The sequence below is a fragment of the Chiloscyllium punctatum genome, chromosome 36 (genome assembly GCF_047496795.1).
Source record: "Chiloscyllium punctatum isolate Juve2018m chromosome 36, sChiPun1.3, whole genome shotgun sequence".
Lineage (NCBI taxonomy): Eukaryota > Metazoa > Chordata > Chondrichthyes > Orectolobiformes > Hemiscylliidae > Chiloscyllium > Chiloscyllium punctatum.
Window position 1 is genome coordinate 55,109,385 of NC_092774.1, and position 6,589 is coordinate 55,115,973.

Here is a 6,589-nt window from a genome sequence, read left to right on the forward strand (position 1 = left end):
TGAATGTATCCGAGGCAGAAGTTGGGGCATTCTTCCTCCAGGCATCGGGTAGAGAGGGAGCGGCGATGGAGGATGCCCAGGTCCTGCATGTCCCTGGCAGAGTGGGAGGGGAGGTTGAAATGTTGGGCCACAGGGCAATGGGGTTGATTGTTGCGGGTGTCCTGGAGATGTTCCGTCAAGCGCTGTGACTTGACTCTGCGAGGAGGCTCCAGTCTCCCCAATGTAGAGGAGACCGCATCGGGAGCAATGGATACAAGGAATGACATTTATGTTAGCCTTCTAACTTCCATGACCAGGGTTCGATTTACGGGCAGGAAAGCAATTTTCAGTAGAGCTGTCACCCGCCTGCCGTATCGCCCTGGTGGTCTAGTGGTTCAGTTTCAGCGTTTTCATCGCTGTGGGCCGGGTTTAATTCCCGGTCGGGAGAGCAATTTTTTAGTGTGCTTTTTGGCTACCTATTCTCCTTAAATGCGCTGTACAGTTACTTATTGGTCTTCGTCGTTACTGGCAGCTGCAATGTGTAGTGGCTCGTTGAAATAGTCTCCGCGTTCAGATTTGTTTGTATGTGTAAGGATGATTACTTCTGTAGCTAAGTACTTGGTTCGCGTGTGTTGCTTTCCTGCTGAGGTTGTTTTGAATTTCCCATTGACTGTTTGCTCCACTGTGACATCCAGAAATGGCACTTTGTTGTTGTTCTCCTCTTTTGTGAATTTTATGCCAGTAAGGAGATTGTTGATGGTGTTGTAGGTTTCCTCTAATTTGTTTCATTTTTTGATGACAGAAGTGTTTCATGGGTATTTCGTTGATTTGTTTGTAGGGCTTGTTACTGAATATGAAGTGGATGGTAACCACGAGGTTGACAGTGTTATCTTTGCTGATGAAGTTGGTGCTGTGTTTGTGTCTTTGGTTCTTCGAGGAGTGTCTTCTGTTTTCTTTGGCCATGTTGATGTTAATGGATGTGAACAGGGCTGTTACGTCAAAGGACAACATTATTCCAACCTCTTCTATCTTAGTGTCTTTGGTGTTCAGGAATTCTTAGATGGAGTAAATTGAGTGGCATGAATCTTCGACTTGGTGTTTTAGTCCTCAGTGGAGGCCTTTGACTAGTCTGTATATTGGTGTTCCAATTGGTGAGACTATGGCCTGAGGGGGGGCTCCTCGTTTGAAAAGGAGGAGAACAACAATAAACTGCCATTCTTAGATGTCACAGTAGAGCGAACAGTCAATGGGGAACTTCAAACTAGCATCGACAGAAAAACAACACACACAAACCAAATACTTAACCACAGAAGCAATCATCCCAACACCCACAAACGAAGCTGCATCAGGACATTATTTCAACGAGCCACTACACACTGCAGCACAGAGTAACATACGAAGATCACAAGAGCAATACGTATATAGTGTATTTAAGGAGAACGCTACCCCAATAAGCCCATTCCGCCGATTTCTCAGTGATGCTTCCAAGCTCACTCTCAAAAATTTGGTTTGTCCCTCCATTCTTTCCTGTTTGTTTTTTGTGGGTTTTGAAAACTTCCCCAATCCTCTGACTGAGTATTGAAGTTGGGAAGTTATGTTGGGACTATACAGGACATTCTTTAGACCACTTTTGGAATATTGTGAGCAATTCAGGTCTCCCTCCTATCAGAAGGATATTGTGAAAGTTGAAAGGGTTCTGAAGCACCAATGGCCCAAAGAGGGGAAGAGGCTCTTCTGCTCCCCTGAGTGTGGGACGGCCTTCAGTGATTCCCCTGCCCTGCTGACGCACCAGTTGGTCCACACCGGGGAAGGCTGTTCCCCGGCCCCAAGTGCGAGATGGCCTTCAGCAGTTCTTCCCATCTGTTGAGACACCAGTGGGTCCACACTGAGAGGCCGTTCTTCTGCCCCAACTGCAGGAGGAGCATTGCTCTTTCCTCTGACGTACTGGCCCATTGGTGTGTCCGCATGGGGGAGAGGTCGTTCAGTTGCCCTATGTGCAGGAAGGCCTTCAGCAATTCCTCTGCCCTGCTGAGGCACCAGTTCATCCACACCGGGGAGAAGCCGTTCTCCTGCCCTGAATGTGGGAAGGTATTTACCCGCTCCTCCACACTGCTGAATCACCAGCTGGACCACAGGGGGGGAGGTTGGGGGGGTTCAGTGGTGGAGGGGGGGAGGCCATTCTGCTGCCCTAATTGTGGGAATGCCTTCAGCAATTCCTCCGCCCTACTGAAACACCAGTGTGCCCATACCAGGGAGATGCCCTCCAGCTGGCCCGAGTGTGGGAAGAGGTTCATATTTTCCTACAACTTGCGGAAGCACCAGCGTGGGCACCAGTGCTCCCAGCAATCAGATCCTACCAGTGATGATACCTTCAGTCACCTCCCAGGACTGAACCTCCTGCCAGTTCTGACAGTGGGTGCAGTGGGAGAGTAGGTGGGCTGTTTTTGCTTTCTGCTGGACTGCAATTGCCTCGCTTACACCCCACAACCACAACTCCATGGTGGCTCAGGGTGAGCACTGCTGCCTCATGGCACCAGGAACCCAGGAATAATTCCACCCTTGGGACTCTGTGTGCAATTTATGGAGGGTAGGAAAATGCATCTGAGTGGGTTAGTCTTCGGAAGATCAGTGCAGATGTGTTCGGCTGAAGGACCTGTTTCCACATTGTGGGAGTTCTATGATTCTATGAGCTTTGCCTTCAGTAGACACTGCTGCTCATTGAGCCCGGGACTGCACATTGCCAATGAAATGATCCAGAGAAACCAAAGACCGCAAGACCATCGGAGCAGAAGTTAGTCCATTTGGCCTAATCTGCCATTCGTTAGGAACAAAAGTATTGGATGAGATTAGCTACAGTGCGGAAACAGGCCATTCGTCCCAACAAGTCCACACCAACCCCCCGGAGAGTAACCCATCCAGACCCATTTCCCTCTGACTAATATACCTAACTCTATGGGCAATTAAGCATGGCCCATCCACATGACCTGCACATCTTTGGTTTACGTAAGAAAACAGGACCACCCAGAGAAAACTCACTCAGACATTGGGAGAAAGTGCAAATTCCTCACAGACAGCCACCCAAGGCTGGAATCAAACCTGGGTCCCCGGCGCTGTGAGGCTGCAGTGGTAATCACTGAGCCACTACATATTGCAACCTGAAGTTGGCAAGCAGGAGGTTGGGAGAATACAGCAAGCCAGGCAACACCAGGATGTGGAGTAGTCAGCGTTTGGGTATTAACCCTTCTTCATGACTGAAACGTTGACTTCTCCATGAGAAACGATTTACAGGAATGTTGCTGGCGTTGGAGGGTTTGAGCTACAGGGAGAGGCTGAATGGCGTGGGGCTGTTTTCACTGGAGCATCGGAGGCAGAGAAGGGACCTAATAGCGGTTATAAAATCATAAGGGGCATGGACAGTGTAATAGACAATGTCCTTTCCTTGATGTGGGGGAGTCCAGAACTAGAGGGCATAAGTTTAGGGTAAGAGGTGAAATATATTAAAGGGACAACTTCTTCAATCAGAGTGTGGTACATATATGAAATGAGCTGCCAGAGTATATCGGTTAGGTGCTGTCAAATGGGAGTAGATTAATCTGTCAAATGGGAGTAGATTAATATAGGATATCAGATCAGCATGGATAAGTTGGACCGAAGGGTCTGTTTCCATGCTGTACGTGTCTCTGACTACTGGTCCTGATGTAAGTTTAAAATAGAGTCCAAGTAACTTTGAATAGTTCAATCTTGTTGAGCTCACCTCCTGAAAAGTGTCAGATGAATCCCTCTGAGAGATACTGTTTAAACATGCTGAGTTGGACAAAGTATCCCATCAAGTTCAACACAAACCCAGAGTTGAAGAAATCAGAAGTCAGAACACCAAGGGGACCAAAACTGATCACAATATTCCAGGTGCAGCCTCATCAACGTCTTGTATAACTACAATAGAACTTGCCAACATCTATACTCAATTCCCTAATTGATGAAGGGCAGTGTGCTAAAACCTTTCTTCACTGCCTTGTGTACCGATGTAATCAGAGATATAGGACCTACTTTAAACTGATCCACGATCAGGGAGCACAGAAGTAGAGTCGTGCTGCGTGAGTGTGCTGGGTAGATAACCCAGAGGTCGATGGGTACATACCATGTCATGCTATTGCTCAATGTCTCTGTAAGCTACTTTCATATACAAAGGTTCTTTCTGTATCTTGCCTTTGCATCTGCTTCCCAAAGCTTCTTCAGTGGAGGCGTGGCCGCTGGAGCCCAGGAGTTCAACAACCCCCCGGAGCTGGAGGAAGGTCCAAGCTCCAAGATGCGGGTGGTAAGTTTGGAAGCTGGATTTGCTCAAGGCTTGTATTTTTGACTCATTTAAATGGTACCTACTGTGTGGGGCTATGGTTTACATTAAAACCGGAGGATCATATCAGAGTGTTTATATTTAGCAGTGGTGGTTGGTAAAATGCACTCTCTGGAGGAGCACTTTCTATGATGCTGCATTTCTTGCCCTATGCCCTTCCCCCATTTCTGATCTCCCATCTTGATTTTATATTTTTTGGTCAAATTTAATTTCATATTAATCAGACTTGGTATTTATTCACTGTGTTCTATTAATTTGTTTGTTCGAATATTGTAAGTCAAAATTAATGCTGTAATTTAATTTCTGATGTCAGAGTTTGACATTGAATATGCAGGTGTGAATACCAGTAAGTTGTGAAAATAAATCAAGAACTTGTGTTTTTTAACAAAAAGAGCAGTTGACTGATATTCATGGCATCGTCTCATTTGGGTGTGATGATTCAAATCTGACCAACAAACCGTTTCATGCAGTCATCCAATTGAATAAAAAAATTCTTTAATTTAATTAAAGAAAATAACTCTGGCAGGCTAAGATTTATGCAATCTATTTATAAGATTATATCCATTGCTTGCAATATGGTCTCGTCCACATTGCGGAAACTGGACGCCAACTAGCGGAACATTTCAGGGAACAACTCTGGGACTCTAAATCTAAACGACACACCGCCCTGTGGCGGAACACTTTAACTCCCCCTCCCATTCCACCAAGGACATGCAAGTCCTGGGCCTCCTCCACTGCCAAATTCTTGCTACCCGACACTTGTAGGAAAACACCTCAACTTCTGCTTTAGGACCCTCCAACCACATGGTATCAATGCAGATTTCATCAGTTTCCTTATTTCCTCTCCCCCAACTTATCCCAGATCCAACCTTCCAATTCGACACCAACCTCTTGACCTGTCATAACTGTCCATCTTGCTTCTCACCTATTTGCTCCTTCATCAGCTCTGACCTATCACCATCAATTCCTACCTCCATCTACCTATTGCACTCCCAGCTGCCTTCCCTCCAGCCCCACTTCCTTCCCATTTATCTCTCAGCCCCCTTGGGCCACCCTTTATTCCTGATGAATGGCTCCTGCTCTAAACCAAGACTGTGATGAAGCAACATCCTCAACAAATAGGAAATAGCTCCCAAGTCAGATTTCATTCCCTCTTCTGTTTCCCAGTTCTTTCAGAAATAAGGAATGTCTTTTTCTTCCACTAGAAAGTGGTCTTCCTCTTTGCGCTGTCTGAAGTGTTATCCCTCACCACTCCTTCAGACACCTTTTAAGAATCCTTTCAACCTGTTTTTCTAACAATTGTAGAGGTGACCAAAAGCAAACATTTCACTCCTTCTCAATGCCCCATTTCTCCTCCTATGAGCCATTTTGTCATGTTGTCTGTGTTACAAGCAGCTGAGTGCACTTGGTTTCTGAATTGAAATTTGGCCATTGAAGTGGACAGGATTAATATTTATCGATGGCTAGCTGTGTTTGCACTAACTGTAATTATCCACCAATACGATGTCTTTTGTTCCACCAAAACTGGAAACAATGATCTGTGTTTATATTGCAGTCGGATGTAGAAAATCATCCCAGCGATCTTCACGTTATTATAGTTTACTGAGGCCATGACAGCATTGCGTGGCAGTTTGATGTGACTAAAACCTGGATGGCAATCTCTAGATTATGTTGTAAAAATATCGGTACAATGTTATTCACACCCCATGGTCACCAACTGAACGAAGCTGCTGTGCGTTTAAATCCCGTGATGAACCCCAGTCTGTGTTTTACTTCTCACATTGCGGGGAGCTGAGCATTTACCCAAACAATGGGCACACCACCTCTCTGACACAGTGTTCACAAATCAAACTGACAGCAAAGATTCAAGTGTGATCGAAAGTTTCCGCAAAGAAAATTTGACACAACCGATATACGGAGTGAACTGACTCCTTTCTTCATTTGAAATATAAGACATTGATCGTAGTGAGCCTGACGTGATTTAAACACGCAACCTTCTGATCTGGAGTTAGACGCGCTACCGTTGCGCCACAAGCTCACAGAGAGCTGATGACTTCTATTCATGCTTAAGGGAAGTGATCGCACTACAATGATTTTATGTTCATGTCTGTTCTGTTTCTCCCCCCTCTCTTTTTGTCTCTCGAAACAATTTTCAACTCTCTCTCAATAAAAATCTGACAGAATTGCGGATGTTGTATATCAGAAACAAAAAAAACAGGAGTTGTCGGTGACCCTTCCACAGAACTGATGGTGATTGGG

The 6,589-nt window shown here is 45.7% G+C and overlaps 1 non-coding gene across 1 annotated transcript; it reads right to left on the bottom strand.

Moving 5' to 3' along the window:
* Positions 1-6,296: 6,296 nt before the first annotated feature.
* On the bottom strand, positions 6,297-6,368 carry trnaw-cca (transfer RNA tryptophan (anticodon CCA)). Its single transcript has one exon. It is a non-coding gene; the product is annotated as a tRNA-Trp (tRNA).
* Between the last annotated feature and the right edge of the window lie 221 nt (positions 6,369-6,589).